The 27,835-nt window shown below is 42.0% G+C and overlaps 1 protein-coding gene across 1 annotated transcript in view; it reads left to right on the top strand.

Moving 5' to 3' along the window:
• RAB7A (RAB7A, member RAS oncogene family) overlaps nucleotides 1-27,835 on the top strand; it is a 63,613-nt gene that overhangs the window by 1,108 nt on the left and 34,670 nt on the right. The window lies entirely within an intron of this gene.

Raw genomic sequence — 27,835 nt, forward strand, 5'->3', positions numbered from 1 at the left:
TCTGAAGCGCCCTTGTTGTCAGAGAACGGGGAGGTCAACTTGTTTGTCCAAGGTCACCGGTGATAACTTCTGGAGGGAGATTCCACCGCAGGCGGACCCCGGAGTGCTGGGATCGGTCTCTGGGCCGTACCGCTTTCCCAGGCTGCTGAAGTTTGTGGTCCCTATCTTGCTACCTGCTATCTGCCTCTCTCTGCCTCCTTTGTTTTTAGTGATGCCATGTGAAAGCCTATTCTGGTAACTACCTAAGTTCTACCTCAAAACCAGAAGATATTCTCTATGCGGTTGTGACTTTTAACACGGCTTTTTTGTAGCGCATTGCTAGTCAGTGAGAAGCTCACCAGTTCTAGCAAAGTGCTTAATGGAAGTCTGAAGAATTTTCTTGCCTTAAATCTTTGGTCAAACGACTTGAGTCTGGCAATCCTGCTATGTAACCTTTCTTAAAACCATAGCACGTGGGTATCTAGCCAGTTGGTTCTTTCCTGTTGAAAATACTGTATCTTCTCTTTGGATTCCAAAAGAACAGGCTCTTGTCTCTTCCTTGTGACTTAAGCAGCTGATTAGCCGCATGACTTCTCATCCGTGGATTAATAGAGTCTCCTCTTAGTGTGTCTCTCTTCAGATTTGGGTCTAAGAACTGGAAGGTGAGTTGTGAGTACTTCTGGAAATCTGGTCTGAGCTGAAGCTTAGTCCCCACAACCCTGTTGTATTCTAATTTCTTTTTTTTTGTTATTTTTTTTTGAACTTCTATACTCGAACTGATATATTTAAGTGAGTCATAAGTACAGCCGTCTTAAATAATGTTTGTGTTTTGAGGAGAGTAATGATGAGCACCTTTTCATTCATTCCGATGTTTTGAGTATCTACCATGTATCAGGCGGTACTGGTTATTGACTCAGAGAGGTAGGTGTGGTTCCTGACCTAAAGGGATTTAAACATGGTGTGTGGTTGTGGCCCAGAATTCTGTTGTGGAATGGCTTGGTGGTAGAACCCGAGGCTTCTGGAATGAGTTGTGCCTCCTCTCTTTCCAAGTGAGTTCATCCTAGGCAGGCGGGTTCATTGTCATGGCGTTTGTATGGTTTGCTCTGGAAAGTATAGGAGACAATATTACAGTTTCAATTGATCATGTCTTTTGAAGAGTAACCTTCAACACTGAGCTTGTTTCTCCTTTTGCTCTGGTGGCATTTTGTTGTTGTGGTTCACTGGAGGGAGTTCATGTCCCTGCCATTTGACACTGCAGACGTTAACTGTTGCCGTGCTCTCTGTGCAGAGGCACATTTGGCATTTAGCTAATGAAAGTTTTAATATAGTGCTTACCAGTTACAGTGTCCCTATTATACTAAATAAAACCGCACGCCATCCCTTCTCTTGCAACCAGCCATTCTGTCCTTCCTTTAAAGGGAGATCTGAGTTTTGCATTTGTGGTAGAACCGCAGGAGTAAACAAACAGAAGGGTGGAATGTAGAAGACATTCTAAAAATAGTTGTGTTAGTAGATCTCTCCAGGTGATTCTTAGCAATCACTGGGGCATTTGCTTGTTTTGTTATGTTTTGGGGGCCAGCCAGGCTAAGCCCCCAACCCCATCATCAGAGAGCACTGCTTTATAGTAAAGTATGGCTTTGAATCTGATTCCTGACCCCACCACCGAATGAAGCAAAATGGTTTTGGTTATTTGGTTACCTTTTAATAAATCTCCAAAGAGAATTACACAGATAACATCTCTGCCCTTATTTTTGGTATTAGCTTTTCTGTGCAAAGGTGTGGCCAGCTCAGACCCCACACATGTGATAGACAGTCTTGTACACTGTTCTTTCAGAGATTTGACATAGTTACCATTGTGCCTGTGATAAAATGTCCTAATTAGTATCTATGTAATTCAACAAATGTGGCTGAGGATCTGAGGAGATCTTGGACTAGGAATTAGAAGCAAGGTTTCCCAGGGAAGTAAGGGGGAGGAATCCTCCTGAGTAATGCTAAACAGTGGTTCCCTTGGCACTGATGTCATCCTCTGAAGGAGACTGAAGCTCTAGAAATTAGCACTCCCCCCACCCCCTTGCAGCTCCTGGCTTTCTGCTGACTCTTACCTCCCATGTAAGGTTGCCATTGTATTCACAGTCCTCCATTCTTGTGTGGTATCAAACCTTTATCCGTCAGTGCTGTCTAATAGCTCCGTACGGTTCTGTCTGCAGTTTGCTGCAGACATATTTTGCAATGTGTTGATCTCCTCAGTGTTTGCTCTCACATCTTCTTCCATCTGTTTTCTGACTTTTCATAAGCACAGAAAAATAGCTCATATTTATGTTTTAAAACTTCTTCATGGTGATTGTGGTCAGCGTGATTTGCGAACCAAAGGTAAAAGTGATGTGTGGTTGGTGAAATCAGAACGGGCCTTCTAGCGGTGCCTCTGACTAGTTTCAATTTTAGGGCTCGGGCTAGGATTTCAAAAACAAATGTAAGAATAGCTACTTGCAAAATGTCTCTGTGGGGGAGGACGAAAGCTTGGGAGTTGGTTCCACTGGTGTCATACGGTATTGGCCTTGTTCGTCTGCCTGAAGATACAGTTCTTAATGCAGGGACCTCGAGCCTCTCCTGGGCTGTCTGGTGATGTCATCGCTGCCGTGGAGATCCGTCTGGCTGATTCTGTTGTCCATTTCCTGGTCGCCTCGGACCGCTTGCTTTAGGGCAGAGTAAATCTGAAGCCTGTGAAGGGAGGGCCAGGGACCTGGGCAGTTTAGGAATCCTGGAACCTCCCATGGCTCTCAGATGAGCTTGCTCGCGTGGCTGCTTTCAGACCCAGCACAGGGGTTCCTCTGTTCTTTCTCCCTGACTCACCAAGTGACGACGGCTTTCCTGGGGTTACCCAGTCCAGTTCCAGAGTCCTTTAGAAATTGCATCGTGAGGTACATAGTTGACATTGTTAGTCCCCAATGTCTGTATGCAATTTTAATTAGTGTGTGTGTGTTGCTTACCCTTTACATAAGGTTTCACATGGTGCTCAGACCTCTCTGTATGCGGAGAGGCTAGCCTTTCCTATTGTGTCTGAGATAGCAGTGGCCAGGTGCTCTGGTGGCCCCGCCACTGCGCAGTGCTGGGCTAGATCTGCTGGAGCACGTAGCTCTGTGCTCATTCTGATACACCCCTCCGGCCTTTTGGGGTACATGATTGCCTTAATGACTCAGCATATGACCTCTTGTAAACATGTATATTTCTGGAGCACTTGCATGGCGTGGTCCAGCTCTTGATTTCGGCTCAGGTCATGATCAAGCCCTGCATCAGGCTGTGCTGACCACGCAGGGCCTGCTTGTGGTTCCCTCTTCCTTTTTCTCTGTCTTTCTTTCTCTCTCTCTCTCTCTCTGTCCCTCCCCTGCCTGTTCTGCATGTGTGCACATGCTCGCTCTCAAAATACATAAACAGTTTTAAAAAACAGATTTTTATTCCACTACTATTTATTTATTTAAGGTGTTTTTTTTTCCCCCTCTGCACCCAGCACGGGCTTCAAACGCACAACCCCAATCTCAAGAGTTGTACGATCTATCAACTGAGCCAGCCAGACACCCCCCCCAACACAACCTTTTATTTATTTATTTATTTATTTTTTTTTCCCCACAACCTTTTATTTAAGATGACATTTCTTGGGGCACTTGGGTGGCTCATTTGGTTAAGCATCTGACTTCAGGTCAGGTCATTAACTCAAGATTTGTGAATTTGAGCCCCAAGTTGAGCTCTGCACTGACAGCTTGGAGCCTGGAGCCTGCTTCGGATTCTCTGTCTCCCTCTCTCCCTCTGTCCCTCGCCCTCATTTGTGTGTGCGCGCGCTCGCTCTCTCTCTCTCTCTCTCTCTCTCTAAAAAACAAATAAAACATTTATAAATTAAAAAAAATTAAAATCAGTTCTTTTTAAGGAAAAAAAACACTAGGGAAATACAGAAGTAAAAAGGAGAAAACCACCATTCACTACCCAGAGGAAGACCGCTGAGCTAACTGGTTGTTTTCTTGCTATGAATGTGCTCTGTAATACCTTTCTTTTGTGAAATAGAATAAAATATGGTGTGAGAATTTAACTGTGGCGGGGACTGGACACCTGAATCAAACCTGTGGGACTTCTAATAAATCCGTGATGGGAAGCTGGGGACCATTAGACTAGCTAGGGTTTTCAGATGTTTAATGGCAACAGTGAAAAATTGAAGCATCCAGTTCCAGAATGAAGTTGTTTGGCTTGGTGACACTGGATAAGTAAAATGTTGCCCTTGTTTTTAAGTAATTTGACATTTCTTTTTGTTACTAAACTTTGAATTTGAAGCAGAACATACAGGAAAGTATACAAATAAGTGAACTTGGAGACTTTAATATATATATATATATATATATATATATATATATATAAAATGTTTTTTTTTTTAACATTTATGTTTGAGAGAGAGAGCACAAGCGGGGAAGGGACAGAGAGAAAGAGGGAGACACAGAATCTGAAGCAGGCTCCAGGTTCTGAACTATCAGTACAGTGCCCGATGCAGGGCTCAAGCTCAGGAACTGCGAAATCATGACCTGAGCTTAAGTCGGACACCTCATCGACTGAGAGACTTAGGTGCCCCAAATTGGAGAATTTTTGTAAACTTAGAAGCCCCCTTGTGCCGCCTTCAAGTTGTTCTCATCCCCAGGTAATGAGGCTGCTGATTTTTAGCACCGTAGTGTGATTTTTGCCTGAATTGGACTTTGTATAAATGGAGTCATACACTATTTTTGTAAACTTAGAAGCCCCCTTGTGCCTTCTTCAAGTTGTTCTCATCCCCAGGTAATGAGTCTGCTGATTTTTAGCACCGTAGTGTGATTTTTGCCTGAATTGGACTTTGTATAAATGGAGTCATACACTATATACTCTTCTGTGTCTGGTTTCCTTGATCCATTGTTGTTTGTGAGATTTTGTATTGAGTGCAGCTGTGAGCTCCATTTTTGTTGCTCAGAAGTATTCCATTATATGGTATACCAGATGTATTTATTAATGTATTGATGTGCATTTGGGTAGCTTATAACTTTTGGCTGTTAGAAATAATGCTATATGAATGTTCTTGTGTAGTCAGGATATTCTTCTGACAAATGATATGTACCCATTTCTGTTAGGTTAATACTGAGGAGTGGAAAGGCTGAATATTAGGGGTATGTATATGTATTCTTTTGCTAGGGCTGCTGTAATAAATACCGCAGACTGAGCAGCTTAACCAAAAGAAAACAATTTCCCATAACTCTGGAAGCTAGAAGCTCAAAGTGTTGTGTTGTGTTGCAGGATTGATTTGTTGAGAGACTTGTCTCAGAGATGGCTGTCCTGTGTCCTCACATGCCTGTGTCTTAGTCTCTTCTCATAAGGACATCAGTCATATGGATTAGAGCTTACTCTCATGACCTCATTTCATCTTAATCACATCGTTAAAGTTTCTATCTCCAAAGATAGTCATATTTTGAGGTATTAGGGATGAGGACTTCAATGTGTGATTTTGGTGTGGCTACAATTCAGCCCATAATAGTATCTGTTAACACTTTGGTGTAGATACCGTCAATTATCCAGTGTTGTACAAGCTTAACTCCCACCAGCAGTATTTAAGAGCTCCACCTTTGCTAACACCTCTTTTTAACCGCCCCCCCCCCCCACCCCGCTGGTAGGAGCCTCTTTCTTTATGGCCCCATTGATTACCGGTGTAGGCACAGTCCTTGAGGGAGTAGAGAAGTTGTTTCTGGAGCTAAGTGTGTTATAGTTTGAGACAAACTCTCGTAAAATGCTTCTTAAATCCAGTAGGGGTGGAAAACCGGAAGGGCTTTATTGAGTGGTTAGTCCTCCGTAGTTGCTTTTGTGGATTAGTTCTGGCCTTTATGATGTGGATTCATTCCTGCTGGCAGAATGGGCCCCGAAATGTCATCTGTGGGGTAGAAGTCTAGCCATAATAGTGTTTTCATTCAAATTCTTTGATTTGACACTTGAGTCCTTAAATCATTGGATTCTATCCTATGCATGCTAGAAATAGGTCTGTTTACATGTTCTGACTGACCGTTTAGATATTGGTGTTTGGCCAACAGCTTTCTAGCTGAGTAATCTTGAGCTTGTACAACCATTGTAGGTAGACCTTCGTTTGGTTGGAATAATAGTACGTAACTTTACCTCCCTCCCACTCTAAACTCCATGAGGACAGAGATAAATTATTGTAGGATGGATCTTGAAATATTACTCAGTAAACTTAAAAAGTGTTTTCCGGTTCTAACTTTGCACAGTAAATTACTATTTGTAGCATGTAAGTTATGCTTCTGGGCCAGTGATTAATATGTAGAGCTTTCCTGAATGCTAAACTGTGTTCTGTGTTCATTTGACAGATTTTTCTTGTCTACTGTAAGAAAACACTGCTGACAGCTGTGGGGAATATAAAATAAAGATCACTGGAGGCTTAGGAATAATTGTAAAACAAGGCAAATGAGAGTCATAAAAATAGCTTAAAGAAAATGCTAGAGGTGTTCAAATGGCTAGGTTAGGTGAGTGCTGGGTAGAGTTGTGGTATGGAAGGGAGACTTGGGAAACCCATTATAATTGGAGACAATGGCATAAGCAAACGAATGGAGGTAGCGAAATGCTAAGGCAGATGGAATGACTGCTTTATCTCCAATTTGGGAATGACTGTGTGGGGGCCAGATGGAGTGGGGGAGGGGAGGCACTCTAGTGCCTTCTTGAAGGGTTTATGTTTAACCAAGTGATACTTCATTAAATAATGCTAGGATGGGGCATAATCCTCTTGCTTGAACCTCAGAACCCTATTGAGTAAGGCAGGTGGTACGTCAGGTATGATAAGGAATGACTTTGATGTTATAATTTACCCAAAGAAATGCACATTGAGAGATTAGTGGGGCTAGGACTCAAATACAAATGTGTTTAAACCTTCAAAGAGGTGCTTCCTTAGAAGTGCCTTTCACGCAGTTTGAAAGGAGTTGGTTTGGGGGATGGGATGGAGAGAGAGCAGTTCTTTTGGTTTTCCTCTTTACCCAGCCAGCCCACTGTGGACTCCTTTTAGCAATATATAAGCAATCTATTTTACTGGTAAATGTCTGAGATAAGCTAGGGTTGCTATAAAAGCTTTGAGTTTTTGAAATGGTTCTATGTAACTGTTTTACTAGCTATCTGATTTCCAGTCTGTTTTACCAAAAAAGAAAAGAAAAAAAAAGGTACAGGTCTCTGACTAAATAAAGCCTCTGCTCTTGGTTTGGCACCTGCCGTCAGAATGCTCAAGAGCGGTGTGGGGTGCAACACGGTCAAGAGTCTATTGGGCTGTGCTGCAAAGTCTTTTTTTAACAGGAATTGCTTCTCAAGAAACTTGCTTCTTTGTAAAATTTGCCTTAGTCCCTCTCCCCCCAGCCCTGTCCCCACATGAATGATACATGGAACAAAGTATGTATATATAATTATTCTCTTACAGAGCTCAACTGTTACCTTGTTTAAGCTTCACTTCAAAGTTCAGTCTAAGCACGTGAGTTTGAGTTATTAGTCTCTTCGCAGAAGCAGACGTGGCCTGAAAGGAGGAGCAGAGTCACATGGAGCCCGAGTAGTGGGGTTGGAACTCGTGCTCCATAGTGCACGCTGCCAAGTGTTCTCTAACCCTAAGAGTTGTGAGAAAAATAACATACAGAAGAAGAGCCTTTATAAATTTTGTTTAGTTTTGTGTAAGGGTTTTTAAAAAGAAGGATGTCTTGACTGTTCTCCTTTGAAATGTAAATTTCCAGGTAGTGAGTTTTCCAGCAGTAGGAGACAGAATAGGCTGGGTTATTCTGCAAATAACCTCAAAATGGTTGAAAGCAACATAAGTTTATTTTCTGCTCACGCAGCATGTGCATCATGAGTTTTCCAGGGGTTCTGCCTCCTTCCTGCTCCAGCTGAAGGAGCAGCCATGATCTGGAATATTCCTGGGCATCTTAGCAAAGTAAAAAGAACTATTGGAAGGTCTTGCTCCTGAAGTTAAATGTTCCAGCCCAGAGTGACACGTCACTTCTGCTTACAACTCACTGGCCAGAATGAGTCACAGCACACAAGAGACCAAGAAGTGGGATTCTGCCATGGAGTTGGAAAGCACAGAGTTGGAAATATTTAGGAAATAATACTAGTTTTACAGTGACTTGCTGTAATAGGTAATAGGTGTTGGGGGAAAGACTGCCTCATAGATTCTTGCTCCAGTCAACTGGTGATTTAAATGCCAGAAAGGATAACAGCTTGCTTCACTCACAAATCACCTTTCTATCCTAAGAAATCTTTTTCTTTTAAATGATGTTTGATAAGGGGTGCCTGTGCAGTGGTTCCATCAGTTAAGCATCTGACTTCGCCTCAGGTCTTGATCTCAGGGTTCATGAGTTCAAGCCTGCTCTGTGTAGGGCTCTGCCCTGACCGCAGGGACCTGCTTGGGATTCTCTCTGCCCCTCCCCTGCGCACATGCTCTCTCTCTCTCTCTCCCTCTAACTAAATAAATCAAATTTTGAAAACTTTATTAAATAAGTAAACGATGTGTGAAAATCTCAATTCAGGTGTCTCGAAATACCCTTGTATAAAGTAGGTGTGAAACAGCTGAGTGTGAGCATTCCCTTGCCTTCCATGTTTTCAGTGTTGGAATCCTAAGACATACTAGATGTCTTTTTGCTGATTTCTCACTTCCCCTCTCTCCAAGTCCCCCTCCTAAAGTGCTACCAGGTAGTCGTAAAAGTATTCCTTAGGTCCTATTCTTTCCCTGCCCATTGTCCTTGGTTAGTTCCCTTTACAAACTGCCTGCAGCTGGCCTTCCCAGTTTTGTCCTTTCTGTCATACAGACTCTTTATTGCCCCGAGTGGTTTTACTTACCTTTTCCTTAGCACACTTTGTTCCCTGCTTTTTTCAGCTTGCTTCCTGCCAAGTCTCGTCATTTCTCTTCTGTCTGTCAGTATCTTGCCTGGGTCAGGTACCCCCAGCTTCATTTTTAGCTCATACTATTCTTAGCTTTCATTGAATCCCTGTGACTTGTATTTCATGTGTGTGGCTGGCACACATAATATGCATCTTACCTTCTCTAGGAGAGGGGCTTCAGGGGCGATGCTAGACGGAACTGTCTGTCTTTCCCCTCAAGCTAATCACTTGAAAGAAAGAACTAAAAATATATTCTCCAAGAGGCTTTACACACACACACACACACACACACACTCTCTCTCTCTCTCTCTCTCTGTCTCTCTCTCTCTGTCTCTCTCTCTCTCTCTCTCTCTTTCTCTCTCTTTATTGTGTTCTCTGGCTAAAAAAAAAATTCCTGTAAATTCCTCCTGTTGTTTGAAATCAGTAGGCCAGAGGCTGGAGGAGTGCAGAGACTTCCTGATGCAGGGCGACTCTCCAGTTACTGAGCTTCCGTTTCCACCTCTGACAAACGAGAGAAGCAGGTTGGCTGTCCTCAAGATCCTTTTGTCTTTTGGCCGGCTGTGGCTCTTGGTCGTACTGCAGTGGTTTTTGCAATATCCTAACTGGCAAGACGACTTTGAGTACCCTTTTGGCGATTTCAAAAGCCATCGCCCACACGGAGCCCTGCTCATTCACCTCTTTTTGAGGGGCAAGAAGAACCTTACTGTATAGAGGTGGTTAGACTTTTTCTACAGTGGAGTTATTTCTAGATTACAGAAGCAAGTGAATAAGTTTCTGTCACTCTTCTAGATAATTTGGTGACTATACTTCCAAACTTACATGTTTATTTTTAAAAGAGACCATACAGTACACTTTTATAACTTGCTTTTTAAAGATTGTGCTGTATGTACTAGACGCCTGTCAGTATGTCCTGTGTTTAATGGCTGTGTAATACTGCATTTACCAAGTCTAACCATGCTCACTCATCCTGTAAGTGAACACTTCAGTCTCTTCCAACTTTTCTTTTTAAGAAAAGTATTTCATTTCCTTATAATTGTTGTTCATACTTAAACTTTGGTATATATTACTACACAGCCTCCAAGAAGTTTGTGTACTTAACATTTGTAGCTTGAGAATTTTATGTATATAGTTGCTAATCATCAGTTTTCTTAATGGTTGCCAGTTTAGTAGGAAAAATTTTAATGATACCTCATTTCCATTTCACTGATGAATAGATTGAACTTTAAAAAAATAGTAGCCATTTATTTTTTTTATGTGATTTGACTGTTTTCTCTAAAGTCCAAGTGAGGCAGGTTTTTGTTTTACCTAAACTCTTTATGTGTAGCAAGAGTAGTGACCCTTTTTCATGTTGTAAACATTCCAGGCTTGTTTCTCATGGCTTGGTTTGGTTAATGTATGTTTTTGTAGTAAAGAAACTTTCCTGTAGTCAACATCTGTTGGTTTGGGGGGGTTGTTTGGTTTTTGGGGGGGGGTTCACATTATTCTATGTTGGCCCTCCCTACCCTAAGGGCAATACAACGTTTTACCCTCGTACTTAGCACCTTGGAATTCTGTATGATGCAATATGATGTCAGAATCTTTCCAAATGTATCGCTTTCAGTATTTCATTATATTGTCATCCTTTTCTCACTGAGTAGAAATCCTTTTATCACATACTAATTACCCACCTACATGTGTCTTTTTTTAACTCTTCTCTTCCATTCTTTGTCTCTGGGACAGTATCACTGTCCTATTTGCTTCTGCTTCGTGATACATTTCAATAAGCTTGGCAGTTTTCCATCATTCAGAGAACTCTCGAAGTTAGGGTCAAACACGTTTGCTTCTGATTCGCTCGGTGCTCTTTCTACCCTCAGTCCCTGAATCCCTTTGTCTGACAATGTCATCCATCAGGTTTAGAAGGAGCTATTCCTAAGGGGCCCTGGCAGAGGGAAGCAGTGGAATTCTCTCCCCTCTGTAGCTGAGACAAATACCGAATGATGGCTCGTGCCGTCAGTAGGTTTTAATGAGCAGCCACCATGGCCCAATCCTTGTGCAAGGCACTAGATGCGCAAATAGTAGAAAACCTGGTCTCTGACCCCCAGGGAGACTTGGGTTTGGTGGGGCGGTGGGATATACCTTTAATTGTTGTATCTAGATGCCTCATGTAATGGATTGAAACAAGGCTTTGGAAGCAAGTATTAGTTTTTAAATTATGTTCATGAAGCTTTTATGTATTTCATGTTTTTTTTTAATTTTTTAAATGTTTTTATTTATTTTTGAGAGAGAGAGCATGAATGGGGGAGGAGCACAGAGAGAGGGAGACACAGAACCTGAAGCATGCTCCAGGCTCCGAGCTGTCAGCACAGAGCTGGATGCGGGGCTCGAACCCACAAACTGGGAGATTGTGACCTGAGCTGAAGTCGGACGCTCAGCTGACTGAGCCACCCAGGCGCCCCTCATGTTTTTTTTTTTTTTTTAACGTTTATTTTTGAGAGACAGAGACAATACTAGTGGAGGGTGAGAGAGAGGAAAACAGAATTCGAAACAGTCTACAGGCTCTGAGATGTCAGCATAGAGGCTGAAGTGGGGCTCGAATTCACAACCTGAGATCATCACCTGAGCCAAAGTTGGACGCTCAACCAACTGAGCCACCGAGGCACCCCTCATGTTTTGTCTTCTGTGGTCGTTTCTTTCAGTATTCAAAGTACAGTTACTTATGATCTGTACCTAGATGGATTTTTTTTTTTTTTTTACTAACTTTCCTTGTCTAACTTGGACAAATTAGATTTCATTGTCACTCCTGGTAGAGGGTTGTGATAGGTTCCATAGGAATGTTCCAAACTTGGTATGAGTTAAAAGTGTTATTTCCTTTTATTAATTATATATTATTAATAATACATAATTAAGGAGGGAGTTAATTAATTTTTCACAGATAAAGAGTACACCATTGGGCCAGTCTTTATTTTCAGAGCTGTTGAAGGAATGTTAGTCTGAATTGGTAAAAATGATTGCCTTTCAGAGAGGAAAAAAGTACCCGGGGTCAGCGTGTTCTTCCTTTTTTCCCCCTGCTTATTATCTTCTGAAGTTGTAGCTACTCATTTCTGCGTGACATCAACATGAAATTCTGTCCGCATGTGACTGGCCACTGCCCTGCCAAACAGCAGTCTTCTAGGGCTGGCAGTTCTCTGAGCCCATGACGTCGTCTGGAGTTCTAGAGCACCCATGATCTACTGGAGGGGGGGAGGGGAGAGCGGAGTGCTGTCTCTGTGAAGGGTGCAGCCTTGTGGCCAGACTCCTGTTAGCCCACTGGAGCCACGAGGCCGTAGCGAGATTCCACTTGTGACTTTGGGAAAGGGAGTTGTGGGGAGGTGAGTGCGGAGAAAGGAGCTCACGTTGGCCAGGCCTTATAGTGTACCTTCTCCCTAGACACATGCTGTACGCGGTTAACAAATAACTTGAGCTGTGGTTGCTCACAGGCTAGAATCAACCGTGCAGGCCAGACTCTGAGAAGGGAGTTGGCTGTCCTGCTTCCTGAGGCTGTGTAGGGAACGGATTCTACCACCAGTGATGCAGGGGAAGTGGGAGTGTAGTTTTTCAGGCATGCAGGTGTCCAGAGGATGCTTTGTGCCGAGTGCTGCGCTAGGGAAATGCCAGAGGAGGAGGATAGTTCCTGTCCTGGGGGGAGTTTTCTTTTCGACTGCATGACACGTGAGGAGCCACCCACAAAGGGGGTGTTGTAGTAGGAGAAAGACTTGGTAGTAGGCTTTTGGACAGGTGTGCAGTTTTTGGGCATGAAGAGGTAAAGCTGTACTTCATAAATCTAATTGTACAGAGGATACCTTGAAAACAAACATTTTCATACCTCAGTCCTCCTACCTTAGAGACAACCGTGAATTCTATAAAGTTGATTGGTTTTGACCTACAAAACATGACATTTTCGTAGGATTTGGCCTCATAAACACACCACTGGGAACATGATCTTGTTCTCTACCATACTTAAAAAAAAGTTCGGGGCACCTGGGTAGCTCATTTGGGTAAGTGTCCAACTCTTGATTTCAGCTCAGGTCATGATCTCAGGGTTGTGGGATCAAGCCCCACGTCAGGCTCCATGCTGAGCATGGAGCCTGCTTAAGATTCTCTCACTGTGCCACTCTTGCCGGGCACATGTGCTTGCTTGTGCTTTCTCAGAAAAATCCTAACTACATTTTAGAATGTTCATTCCTAGTACATGTAGGTCTGTCCCTGTGTATTTGTGTGTTTTGAATATGCATTTTGAAGTAGGGGCATATTTCTTTTTCCTACTTGTGTTTTCTTAGCTGAGAGAGATGCATCAAGGAAAGAAGAGAAGTGGACCTGTGACCTTCCAGAACCTGGAAGTAGGGTGTCTAGATTTTTGGCAGTGATTGATTTGAGGTGATAGGTTTGTGAGACTGGCAGGCCCTGAAAACAAGGAGGAAAAGATTGGGACTCAATACAGTAAGAAAGCTAGGCGGTTATGCACTGCCTCTCAGGTTGTTTCCAGTGCGGCCGGCTTTGGGTTTTTCAGGTTTGTGACTATTCAAGAGCTTGGGCAGGAAGCACTCTGATGGTCCATAAAGGCAACAGAGTTTTGGTACCTTCCATTTTCATATTAACCACATCTCCTCATGATAATCTATCCATGTTTACATATTCGAACGGAAAAGACAAGAAAATCTGAGGGACAATACTCCGGTTGAAAGGATTTACAAGTAAAATAGCATGGGTATGATGTATGTAAGCCTGGTCTAAGGTGGCGACTGTGGCTTTAAAAGCAAGGACACCTATTTGACAGGCTTTACACAGATTGGGGTTGGCATGGCAGGCATAGCTGAGTTGATAAAAGGGGAAGCAGAGCTAAGTGCTCCTGAAAAAATAGAAGTAACCATTAACCATGGGTGCTGAGGCCATGTTCGCACAGTGTGGTGCCCTGGTTTGTATCCATTTCTGGTGATGCTGAATAGAAATTCTCAACTTGCCCTGTTGCTCCTGACCAGTGGTTATGTCATATTCATGGTGAACTTATTTATAGTTACAGCCACCAATTGGTTAATTGTTGATGGAGTTTGGCTGTTTGGAGGAAGAATTTGTTTGATCAGAATCGTTAGGACATTAACCTCCCTCCCTTCCTCCCTCTCTCCCTCCATCTCTCTCTCTGTGCCCCTCCCCAGCTTGTTCACTCGCAAGCTGTCTCTCTCAAAATAAACTTTAAAAAATTAATAAAGGCTATAGACCACAGTGGTATCACACAAAATGGCAGAGTGGGAAGCTTTAGAGGTCAGTAAGTCATCCATTGACCTAGAAAGAGTGGTTAGAATCAACTATTTTGGAACTCTGGAACCTGACTGGATGGAGATGTGCTCCTGCAGGGATAGGCTACCAATCTTTTATAAGTGAGTGGTGTGCTCACAAATGGACAGTTCCAGCTTTCAACAGGCAACAGTCAGCATTCCCTGAGGAATAAGAGAGTGAGATTTCCAGGATACCACATTATAATACTCAGAATGTGCGTTTCTCAACAACAAAAATCTGAAACTTAATATAAAGACAGAAAAGTGTGGCCCATTCACAGGAAAAAAAGGAATTGGACAGAAACTATCTCAGAGGAAGCTTAGACATTGGAAGTAGAAGTCAAAGACATCAAATTAACTGTGTTAAGTATACCCAAAGGTAACGGAAACCATGAACAAAGAACTAAAGGAAATGGAGAATACAATGTCTGCACAAAATGAGAACATCAAGAAAATTATAAAAGAAAGCATTCTTGAGCAGAAAAGTATAGTGACTGAAATGAAATTTATTAGAAGGGTTTAGCAACAGATGTGAGCAGACAGAAGAAAGGATCAACAAGCTGAAGGTAAAACCATCAAAATTATTCAGTCTGAGAAACAGAAAGAGAAAACAATTACAAAAAGTACACAGCCAGAGTGACCTGCAGGACACCATCAGGCATGCCAAATATACTTCCTAGGAGCCCAGAAGGGTAATTCATAAGGACAAAACATTTTTGAAAATATAATGGCCCAAACCTTCTAAAATCTAATGAATCTACACATCTAAGAAGCTTAATGAACACCAAGGAGGATAAACTCAAGAGATTACACCAAGTGGAGATCTACACCAAGGCACGTTTATAGTCAAGTAGTAACTTGTGCCTGCAAAGCAACAAGAACTTGAAAGCAAGAAACCCAACTTGTCATATATAAGAGATTCTAAATAAGATTTTAACAGCTGACTTTTTTATTTGAAGATTTTTTTTAATGTACCATATTTTGAGAGAGAGTGGGAGAGGGGCAGAGAGAAAGAATCCCAAGCAAGTTCTGGGCTGTCAATGTTGAGCCCAACGAGGGGTTCCATCTCATGAAATGTGAGACCATGACCTGAGCTGAGATCAAGAGTTGGATGCTTAACCTACTGAGCCACTCACGTGCCCCATCAGCTGATTTAAAAGACAGAAACAGGAAAGTTATAAAATTTGTCATAATGGCCGCACAGTGTATACGATGGAGTCTGTGATGATAATACAGAGAAAGGCCAGAGGTTAGAACAGAGTATATACTGTTGAAACTAATCGATATTATTTAAACTGATTGTTATAAGTTTAAGATGTTAGTTGTAATCCCCAAGGTAACCACTAAGAAAATAATAAACATGCAGAAGAGGAAAGAAGAGGGAATTGAAGTGGTTTGTAAAAATTACATTAAAAATTCAACTAAATAGGGGGCGCCTGGGTGGCTCAGCCGGTTAAGTGTCTGACTTCGGCTCAGGTCATGATCTCATGGTTCATGGGTTCGAGCCCCGCGTCAGGGTCTGTGCTGACAGCTCAGAGCCTGGAGCCTGCTTCAGATTATGTATCTCCCTCTCTCTCTGACCCTCCCTTGCTCACACTGGCTCTCTCTGTCTCTCAAAAATAAATAAACATTAAAAAATTTTTTAAAATTTCAACTAAGGGGCGCCTGGGTGGCTCAGTTGGTTAAGCCTCCGGCTTCGGCTCAGGTCAGATCTCACGTTCGTGGGTTCGGGCCCCGCGTCGGGCTCTGTGCTGACAGCCAGCTCAGAGCCTGGAGCCTGCTTCAGATTCTGTGTCTCCTTCTCTCTCTGCCCCTCCCCCTCTCATGCTCTGTCTCTCTCTGTATCAAAAATAAATAAAACATTTAAAAAAAAATTTCAACTAAATACAAAAAATACCAGTAAAGGAAGAACTGAACAACAACCAAAAATGCACATTTAGAAGACAAATGGTATGTGACAAGTTAAGTCCTTATCAATAATTACCAACTCCTCTTGCCCAAGCATCTTACACACACAGCATGCACTTCTTACATTGCTCCTACCCACAGCTCTTTGTGCCCAGTCTCTGGTTGATCTGTTCTGTGTTACCAGGCTCCCTGGAACTCAGCATCTTCTTTCTCTACATTGAAAGTGCAGGGAGTGCAGCTCGACCTCCCCATGGTCTTTGATTTGATTTCTGCCTTGGCCATCCACCATGAGAAATTAAACTGGCTTCACTTTATTTTGTTGGCTATTCTTATTCTTGCTGGGCAGCCTACAACAGAAGTGTCTTAGAATAAAATTGAGGAATCTGCTCCCCTTCCCCCAGAGGGAGAGGCCTGGGTCATATACTATCAGACTGTTTGGTTTGGAGCAGATTTTTTTTGTTAAGGACACACCTTGAGGACAGTTTGTTCCCTCTGGCACTGTGCTACTTGTGCTGGAGGTGGAGGAGGGGGCCTACCAATACTAGGGGGCTGAGCTGGGGATGGTGGTCTTCAACCCCAGCTGGGTTGGGGACTAGAACTCCAGGTCCTCCTCAGGCTGCTGATTTTCTGCCTTGCAGAACCAGGTGGGAATAGCAGGCTTGCTGTAAATATGCCTCACCTCATCATTAGACGAGAGCTGAACCTTCTGGGTTGGGGAAAGAATGCAGCTGTTGGAGTCAGTGGAAGGGGTGGGCCTTACTGTGATGGGATGGCCCTCCACCTTGGGTTTCTTGAGCTTGGGATCACTTTGGTGGCCATCACATTGTCATATATCCAGCCTGTTGATGATCCTGGATCTGATCCCACCCATTGCTCATGTTCGTCATCACCTCTTCACACCGGCAGTTCTTGTCGTGAGGCTACTCTGTGTAAGATCTGAGTTTCTCCTCCTGGCCCATAGTTATCCGTGGGGCCCTCATGACATCTTTTTTTTTTTTTTTTTTTAAGGTTTAGTTTTGAGCGGGGGGCATGGCCAGCGGAGGGGAGGGACAGAGAGTCCTCAGTCTCATGTGGGGCTCAATCCCACGAACCATGAGATCATGATCTGAGTTGAAGTCAAGAGTCAGACACTTAACCCACTGAGCCACCCAGGCACCTCCCTCCCCCGTAATACCTTCTAACATTCTACTGTCACCGAGATTGAGGGCCTTCAAGTTTTCTCAGGAGGTTTTCACATTAAAGAGAGAAGAATATTGGAATGTGGTACTGTCCAGTCAGGATCTGCTTCCATAGTTGCCAGAAATCCTCTCCCACAGAAGGCAGGGACACCAGTGACCGTGGTGCCATAATGATTCCTGTGTTCCACACATCCACCATGGTGGATCATTGTACTCTTTGGCACAGGAAGAGTTCTGAGGTAGCATCAGGGGGCTGTTACAGTAGGTGTTCCACTTATGGCCAATGGTGAACTCACTGCTGAGGCCAAGGTCTGCCATTTTTATATTCAGCTGAGTGTCACGAAGCAGGTTCTCTGGTGTCAGGTCTCTACAGATCATACCATTCTGGTGGCAGCACTGCACAGTGGATATCAGCTGCTGGAATTTGTCTCTACCCTCTTGCTCTCTCATGTGGCCATGTCCCCTCCATTAATGTACTCTGTAACAAGGAGTGGCATTTCCTCAGTGTCAGTCACCTCATAAAACTTTACAGTATTGGTAAGACCCAGGACCTTTGTGCTGTGCGCTTCACAGAAACATCCCTGCAGGCTAGAGGAGCTCTGCTGACTCTTTGTGACCTTCACTGCCTCTGTCCTGGTCAGGGTGTGCTGGGCCAACCTCACTTTGACAAAGTTATCCTGGCCAAAGGTCTTGAGAGCTCAAAATTGTGGTACGGGTAATAATGTGAGCAGAGGTGGCCACGAGGCCCTGCTGCGTGATGGTCTGCTAACTGTGCTAATGCTCATACTGATGATACGAAGCAGTAATTATGCTTGCTAACTATGCTGATAAAAGAATAAAAGAGAAAAGTGAGAAAAGACAAAAGAAACACAGAACAAAGAAAAATAAGAAAAAGGGGCACCTGGGTGGCTTAGTTGGTTAGGCAGCCAACTTTGGCTCGTGTCATGATCTCACAGTCCATGGGTTCAAGCCCCACGTTGGGCTCCAGCTCAGAGCTGGAGCCTGCTTCAGATTCTGTGTCTGACTCTCCCCTGCTCGTGCCGTCTCTCTCTCTCTCAAAAATAAAAATGTTTAGTGAAAACATTAAAAAAATAAAAATAAGAAAATGGAAAATAAAAAAAAGTAGGGAAAGACAAAGTTGTTAGGATCAGAAATTTGGTCAGACAAGTTGTCAGAACCAAAAATCCGCTTTCTGGGCTATAAGTACCAAAACCCTAGGTGCAGCTTGGAGCTGTCGGTGGAGGGTGGGAAAGGGGTCTGTGATCCCATCACAGTGGTACAGAGCAGGAAATGGACTGAGGGTCTAGAGATAAGCCACAGTGGTTTTCTCCACGTTTTTTTTTTAATGTTTTATTTATTTTTAATACAGAGAGAGACAGAGCATGAGAGGGGGAGGGGCAGAGAGAGAAGGAGACACAGAACTGGAAGCAGGCTCCAGGCTCTGAGCTAGCTGTTAGCACAGAGCCTGACGCGGGGCTCGAACCCACAAACGTGAGATCTGACCTGAGCCGAAGTCAGAGGCTTAACCGACTGAGCCACCAGGTGCCCCTCCACGTTTTGGTCTCAAGACTTTTCAGTCTTTTTTTCAAAAGGGACTCCAAAGAACTTTTTGTTTTAGGTGGGTTACTAGAGACTAATATTTACTTTATTGAAAATTAAAATCTAGGATGCTTCAGTTGGCTTTTCCTTTCTAGTTTGGAAATCTGGAATAATTTTTGGCTTTAAAGACCTCAGTGTTTATACCTAAAGTCTTCATTTCCTTTTGCTTAAACTCTGGTCTCAAAACGATGCCACAACTCTGTTGGCATCACACCACTATAGGAAAGGGTTTTGTTGCATGGGACACAATAAGCTACATTATTAACATCTGTAACATTGAGAGGAAGATAGCTTTCTTTCATCTTATTTTCACCAATGAGATCATGAGTGGATTTGTAATCAGAAACCTTGGAGGCCAGAAGGCAAGGATCGATATGTTCAAAGCATTGAAAGGAAGAGGCTATCCACAAAGAATCTGGTATCTAGTAAAACTGTCCTTCAAAAATGAAGAAGAGATGAAGATGCTCCCAGATACACCAAAGTGGAGAGACCACTACACTGTACCGGGCTTACATAAAGGGAGTCCTTTGTCTTGGAAAAGAAGGACACTAGTCAGTAACTCAGAACTTTACAAATAAATAAGGATTTCTGGTAAAAAGTTAACACCCGGAAAATTATAAAAGCTAAGTACTATTGTAACTTGGGTTAATAGTTCCACTTTTTGTTTTTGTGTGATTTAGGAGACCATATATGTGTGTGTGTGTGTGTGTGTGTGTGTGTGTGTATGTTTACTTTTGAGAGAGAGTGTGAGTGGGGGAGGGGCAGAGAGAGAGGGAGACATAGAATCCGACAGGCTCTGTCTAAGCTGTCAGCACAGAACCTGACATGAGGTTTGAAACCATGAGCTGTGAGATCATGACCTGAGCTGAAGTTGGACGCTCATCTGAGCCACCCAGGTGCCCCTGTGTGTGTGTGTGTGTGTGTGTGTGTGTGTGTGTGTGTGTATGTGTGTATGTATTTTTTTTTAATTTATTTTGAGAGAGAATGAGTGTGTGGGCAGGGGGAGGGGCAGTGAAAAAGCTGGAGAGAGCAGGCTCCATACGCTGTCACCATGGAGCCGAATGTAGGGCTTGATCTCCTGTACTGTGAGATCATGACCTGAGCTGAAATCAAGAATTGGATGCTTAGCTGACAAAACTTCACAGGCACCCCAAGAGACTAAATATAGTTTTTTAAATTAATGTGTTTTGGGACACATAGTACATAAAGATGTGACAGTAACTGAAAGGGCCTTGGGTCAGAGTTGGAGCTGAGGTTTTATGTTACTAAAGTTAAGCTGATAAAACAGTCTTATGTGCATTTCTAACTTTAGGATGTTAAATATAATGTAGGGGTAATGACTAAGAAAATAGCTATAGAATACACGCAAAAGGAAATGAGAAGGTAATTAAATGTTTCACTACAAAAATCAACTAAACACAAATGAAGACAGTCATGCAGAATGACAGAAAAGGCTATAAGTTATATAGGACACAAAAACCAAAGCGACAGACATAAATCTTTTCTGATTATCAGTAATTACTTTAAATGTAAATGCATTAAACTCTCCATGTAAAGACAGATGGGCAGATTGGATAGAAAGAATGTGATCCAGCTATTGCTGCCTATAAGAGACTCAGTTTAGATCTAAAGACACACAAAAAATTTGAATGTGAAAGAATGGAAAAAGATAATCCATGCAAGTGATAACTGATAGAGAGCTGAAGGGGCTGTACTGATAGTAGTCAAGAAAGATTTTAAATCAAAAAAGTTTACAAGAAACAAAGTAGGACATATGTTAATAAAATGTTCAGTACTTCAAGAAGATAAAATAATGGTAAACATTTACACATTTGATGACAAGCCACCAAATTATATGAAGCAAAAATCGATAGAACTGAAGGGAGAAACAGACAATTTTACAGTGATACTGGAGAGTAGGTAGAACCAGAGAGAAAGTGAGTGAGGGAATAGAGAACTTAAATAACAGTAACCCAACCAGATCTAACAGACCCCACCCGACAACTGCACCCGTTCTTCTCAAGGGCATATGCAACCTTCTCCGGGACACACCTGCTGTTAGACCACAGTTTAAGTCTCAGTAGATTTTGCAAGATAGATATCATATAAAATGTCTTTTCTGACCACAATATTGAGACAAAGTTAGAAATCAGTCATGGGATATGGCACCTGGTTGGTTCAGTCTGTTAAACATCTGACTCTTGATCTCAGATCACATCTTGATTTTGATTTTAGGGTTATGAGTTCAAGCCCCGCACTGGGCTCCATGCTGGATACAAAGCCTACTTAAAAAAAAAAAAAAAAAAAAAAGGAAATCAGTCACAGGAGGAAAACTGGAAAATTCACAAATTTGTGGATATTAAAGAACATACTCTTAACGAATGGGCCAAAGATGAAATCACAAGGGAAAAATTTAAATACTCAGATTAATTAAATGAAAACTCAGTATACCAGAACTTTGGTGTACAGCAAAGCAGAGCTCAGGGGGAAATTTATGAAGAAACCTTTCCAGTTAACAACCTAACCTTATTTCCTAAGGAACTAGAAAAAGAAGAACCAACTAAAGCCAAAGCTAGTAGTAGAAGAAAAGGAAATCATAAAGATTAGAGCAGACAAACTTTTAGCTAGATTGACTAAGGGGAAAAAACCTCATGTTACTAGAATCAGAAATGAATTTTGGGGGAATGTTACTACCAATTCTACAGAATAAAATGGATTATAGGAGTTGTATGAACACTTGTACACCAACAGATTTAATAACCTGGATGAAATTAATAATTTCTAGGAATATAAACTACCAAAACTGACTTGATAAAAAGTTACACTTGTTAAAAAAAAAAGTTACACTTGTTGTCAAGTAAGAAAATGAAATCAGTTGTCCAGAACCTCCCAACAAAGAAAAGCCCTGGGCCTGATGTCTCCTCTGGTGAATGCATTTGAAGAACTAGTATGATCCTCGAATCCTTCCCAGAAATCAGAGTGGGAAACACTTAACTAACTCCTTCTATGAGGCCAGCATTGCTGTGATACCAGAACACTACAAGAAAAGGAAAACTACAGTGATTGAAAAATCCTGAACAGTTCCCAGCAAATCAAATTTACCAGCATATTAAAAGGATTATAGGGGCGCCTGGTTGGCTCAGTCGGTTGAGCCTCTGACTTTGGCTCAGGTCATGATCTCACAGTTCATGGGTTCAAGACCCGCATAGAGCTTGGTGCTCACCGCTAACTCAGAGCCTGTAGCCTGCTTCGTATTCTGTGTCTCTTTCTCTCTCTGTCCCTCCCCTGTTCACACTCTGTCTCTATCTCTCAAAAATAAATGTTTAAAAAAAAAAGAACCAAAAGGATTATATACCATGAAGAAGTGGGATTTGTTCCCGGATTGCGAGGATGCCCTCACATTGAAAAAGTGATCTGTATAAGCACTATACAGTACTTATATGCCACATTAACAGAATGAAAGGAACAACAACAGCAATAAAAACACACAATCATTTTGATATAAAAAAAAGACTTTGACAAAATTCAGCTTTTCATGACTCAGAACACTAAGAATAGAAGGCAGTTCAACATAATAAAAGCCATATATGAAAAGCACACAGTGAACATCTTAATGGTGAAAGGCTGATAGGATTTCCTCTTAGATCAGGAACAAGGCAAGGATGACCACTGCCACCACTTCTGTTCATAATACTACTGGAAGTTCTAGCCTGACCAGTTTGGCAAGAAGAAGAAATAAAAGGCATCCAAATGGGAAAGGAAAAAGTAAAATTATTTCTGTTGTAGATGATATGATCTTATACATGTAGAGTATCTAAAGATTTCATACCAAAAGTAACTAAATAAAAACCTGTTAGAGCTAATAAACCAATCCAGCAAAGTTACAGGATAGAAAATGAACACACAAAAATCAGTTGCATTTCTGTGTACTAACAACAAACTGTCTGAAAAGAAAACCAAGAAAATAGTTCCACTTAAAGTAGCATCAAAAAGAATAAAATTAGTTTGTTAGGAAAGACAGATACAATATGATTTTACTCACATGTGGCCTCTAAGAAATAAAGAGCAAAGGCAAAAAGAAACTTAAGAAGTGAACTCTAAACTATAGAGAAGAAACTGATGGCCACTAGAGGGGAGGTGACTGGGGAGATGGGGGAGATGGGTGATGAAGATCAAGGAGTGCACTTGTAGTGGTGCCTACTAGTTACGTATGGAAGTGTTGAATCACTATATTGTACACCTGAAACTAGCATAAAACTGTATCTGTACTGGAATTTTAAATTAAAAGATTAAATAAAAAATTAAGTTGGTGCGTGAAAGACCTGTAAACTGAAAACTATAAAACTGCTGAAAAAATAGAAAGAAGGTGTAAATAGATATCTCATGTTTTTGGATTAGAAAACTTAAGGCCATCTACAGATTCAGTGCAATCTGTACTAAAATCTCAATGACTTTTTTTTTTTTTTTTGCAGAAATAGAAAAACTCATTATATATAGGAATTCATGGGACCCTGAATAGTCAAAACAGTCTTGAAAGCTCAAAATGAAGTGGGAGGTGCCCCACTTCTGATTTCAAAACTTAAAGTTACAATAATCAAAACATTGTGATATTGGCATATGGATACACGTGTAGACCAATGGAATATAGAGCCCAGAAATTGACCTTCACATAACACAGTCAGTTGAACTTCCACAAAGGTGCTAAGTCCACCTAGTGGTAAAAGAACAGTGTCTTCAATAAATGGTAATGATGCTGGAAAACATGTACCTGCTGAAGTTGAGCTTGACCCTTACCCATCACTGTGCACAAAAATTAAAACTAATCAAGGAGTGGGGCACCTGGGTGGTTCAATTGGTTAAGTGTCCGGCTTTGGCTCAGGGCATGATCTCGTGGTTCAAGAGTTCGAGCCCGGTTTTGGGTTCTGTGCTGACGGCTCAGAGCCTGGAGCCTGCTTAGGATTCTGTGGCTCCCTCTCTCTGTCCCTTCCCCACTTGTGGTCACTCACTCTCTCTCAAAAATGAATAAATGCTAAAAAAAAAATTTTAAGCTAATCAAAGACTTTAAAACTAATAACGTTCTTAGAAGAAAACATAAGGGAAATTTTTGTACATGGATTTGATAGTGATTTTGTAAATGTGACACCAAAAGCACAGGCAACAACGGGAAAAACAGGTAAATTGGATTTCATCAAAATTAAAATCTTCTGTGCTTCAAAGGACACTGTCAAGAGAGTAAAAAGACAACTCTCAGAAAGAGAGAAAATACCTGTAAATCATACATCTGATAAGGCATTAATGTTCAGAGTATTTGAAGAACTCCTACAGCTTGAGGCACCTCACTGGCTCAGTCAGTAGTGCGTGTGACTCGATCTCAGTCATGAGTTCAAGCCCCATGTTGAACGTGGAGCTTACTTAAAACACACACACACAAAACTCCTACAACTCAGCAACAAACAACATGGTTCAAAATGGGCACAGGACCTGAATAGACATTTTTTCAAAGAAAATATGCAAATGGACTAAACCACACACACAAAATGCACATCACTAGTCATTAGGGAAATACAAATTAAACCAACAGTGAGATACTGCTTCACGTGGACTGTGATGGCTACTACTTTTTTTATGTTAATTTATTCTGAGAGAGAGTAGGAGTTGGGGAGGGGCAAAGAGAGAGGGGGAGAGAAAATCCCAAGCAGGCTTCATGCTGTCAGCAGAGTTGGACGAAGGGCCCAATCCCATGAACTCTGAGTTTATGATCTGAGCCAGACAGATGCTCAGTCACCTGGGCCACTCAGGCACCTCAGTGATGGCCATTATTTAAAAAACGAAAACATGAAGAATACATGAGGTGAGGATGTGGAGAAATTGAAACTCTTGGTACTGGTGCTGAGAAGGTGAGATAGTGCTGGCACTATGGGAAGCAGTTTGAAGTTCTGTAAGAGCCTAAACATAGAATTACTGGATGCATTGGCAAAACCACACTTAGGTACATACCCAAAAAATTTCAAAACAGGATCTCAACACATATTCCCACACCATTGTTCACAGGAGAATTATTCACAACAGTCAAAAATAGGAATAACCTACATCATCAACAGATAAAAGGATAAGCAAAATTTGTTATTTACATGCTGTGGTGTATTCACTGTATAAAGGAATGAAGTTCTATGTACGCTACAACATAGATGAACCTTGAAAACATACTGAGGTAAGCCAGATATGAAAGGACAAATACTGTATGATCCCACTTACATGAGCTATTTACAAAAGGAAAATTCATGGACAGAAAGTGGAGATTACTAAGGGCTAGGGGAGCAGGACCTGTGGAGTTCTTGCTTAATCTGTATGGAGTTTCTGTTTGCTGTGATGAAAAAGTTCTGGAAGTAGATGGTGGTGATGTTGCACCACAGGGTGATGTTCCTTTTTTTTTTAATTTTTTTAAAATGTTTTATTTATTTTTAATACAGAGAGAGACAGAGCATGAGAGGGGGAGGGGCAGACAGAGAAGGAGACACAGAACTGGAAGCAGGCTCCAGGCTCTGAGCTAGCTGTCAGCACAGAGCCTGACGCGGGGCTCGAACCCATGAACGTGAGATCTGACCTGAGCCGAAGCCGGAGGCCTAACCGACTGAGCCACCCAGGCGCCCCAGGGTGATGTTCTTAAAAATGAGGAAATTAAGATCAGTATCTTCTTTTCATACAAACTCTTCCTCTCAAATAAAGCCTGACTGCATATTAACAGTCAGATCTCTGCCCTTGAAATACGATTTCGTAGTTACTTTGAGGTTCGTAAGCAGCAACAGAGGAACTGAGAAGCTCTAAAGTTTCCTAACCAAGGAAGAGTAAAGTCATGTAAGCTGGTTTGCCACCTTATAGTGTGCTCAGCCATGTAGCATGGTGTGGGAGAAAAGCACATGGTTGTGACATGTGGAATGTTTGTCCCTAGTTGTGTCCTTCACCTTGAGTTACTCTTCAGCAGTGACCTCTCTAAACTGTCTGAAGCAGGCTGCCCGTTGGTGACCAGTTTGGCAGGTGGATCTTTATTTTGCTAAAATTGTGTGAGCGCAGTTTTAGTCCTGTTAAACCTACTCTTCAGTAGTGTAACCTTTGAAAGAGAAGCAGTGTTGTGAAACTTTTGACATTTCTGTTCGTTAGCATTTCCTTCTCAGCCTGAAGAGCCGGGCGTGTACTTGAGCATCACAGTTCCTCATTTTACCTGACTCCGTTAGCCTTTTGTGCCCACCCCTGACCCAGTGGCTCATTTTATGTGTCAGCCTGACTGGGTCCGGGATGCTTGTTTGTGTAAAGCGTCACTCTGGCCGTATCTGTTAGGGTCTTTCTGGAAGAGATGAACATCTGAATCTGTAGACTGAGCAAAGCACATTGCCCTCATCTAGTCGGTAGGGGCCTGGCTAGAACAAAAGACTGAGCAATAGAGAATTCACTCCCTCTGGAAGTTTTCTCCTGCCTTCAGACCCTGCCTGGATCTTATACCCTTGGTTCTCCTGGTTGTCAGGCACTCAGACTGTAGATCTTGAGACTCCTTGGCTTCCATAATTATGTGAGCTGCTTCCTTCTATTAAGTGTCATATATATAACTTTTATGTATGTATATATTAGTGTATGTGTTTATGTGATTGTATACATTATTACATATCTAAATCTTATATACATATGAAGTGTATTTTTTAAGTTTATTTTTTAAGTTTATTTTCAAATTGGTTTCCATGTAACACCCAGTGCTTCACCCCACAAGTGCCCCCCACCATGACCATCACCCTCTTCCCTGCCGCCCCCTCCCCCTTGAGTCCATGGTGCATTTTAAGTTTATTTTTAATAACATACTTTTAAGTTTATTTTGAGAGAGAGTGAGAGCAAGCAGGGAAGAGGCAGAGAGAGAAGCACACAGAATCCCATGTGCTGTCAGCACAGAGCCTGATGCATGGCTCGAACTCACAAACTATGACGATCACAACCTGAGCCAAAATCAAGAATTGGATGCTTAACCGAATAAGCCCCTTGGCATCATATTTTAAATCTCGTTGGAAGGTAATTGGCAAAATATGGGCTTTTTATGATGCCAGCAGAGCCATTAAGTTCTCGTTCTCCATCTTGGTGGTTCTGTTGGTTCTGTTTTTCCGGAGAATCCTGACTAATGAACTTGGCATTAATAGAGTCACTCTTTCCTAGACACAGGTCCCAGAGTTTCCTTATATACTGATCCTGTACCTACCTCTGTTTCTCAGATAGTTCTTAGAATTCACGGAACTAGTGCCTGGTTTGTGAACAGCCACATGTACTCTGGCAGAAAGTTTAGTCACCTGACCAACAGGCTTTTGACAGTTAAGCCTTTTGAGTAAAAGTGAAGACATTCCATCCAGCAGCCATAACAGAAATGAGATGTAGAAATGAAAGGATGGGTGGCTTTTGGGTGAGTGAGAGCTGTAGGAAAACGCTACATCTCTAGGTGAATGGACTCAAAAACATGGGAACAGTGGTAACTGAAATCCTTTAAAAGCTAATCCTGTTTGTAGGAGAGGCAAGGCAAAAGCATGTCATTCTCTACTGTCAGTCCCATATTGACTTCAGGTAAGTTGTGTATATGTGCAGTGTTTTACTGTTTACAAGGTTCTTTTGCCTATTTACACGTGGACTCTTCCCTGCAAACATAAGAGGTGGGCAGAAAGTCTCTCTCACACGTGAAGAAGGAAAGTGAATTGCAGATGTGAGAATTTGTTTATAAAGCTAGTAAGGTTAAAATGGTAAATTTCATATTCAGCAATTTTGCCACGGTAAGTTATAATGTAAATTATAATAAAGTTAGTGCTGTCTATAAGTTTATGCTAGTAAATTTGAAAACCTGTTGGGGTGAGGATACTCTTGGCAATACTGAACTAAAAATGATGGGTCAGTTTGTTCTAGGCTGCAGGTAGGTTTTGTTGTGTGGAGGTTAAAGATGAAAAAGGC

Source organism: Suricata suricatta, chromosome 12 (genome assembly GCF_006229205.1).
Source record: "Suricata suricatta isolate VVHF042 chromosome 12, meerkat_22Aug2017_6uvM2_HiC, whole genome shotgun sequence".
Taxonomy (NCBI): Eukaryota; Metazoa; Chordata; class Mammalia; order Carnivora; family Herpestidae; genus Suricata; species Suricata suricatta.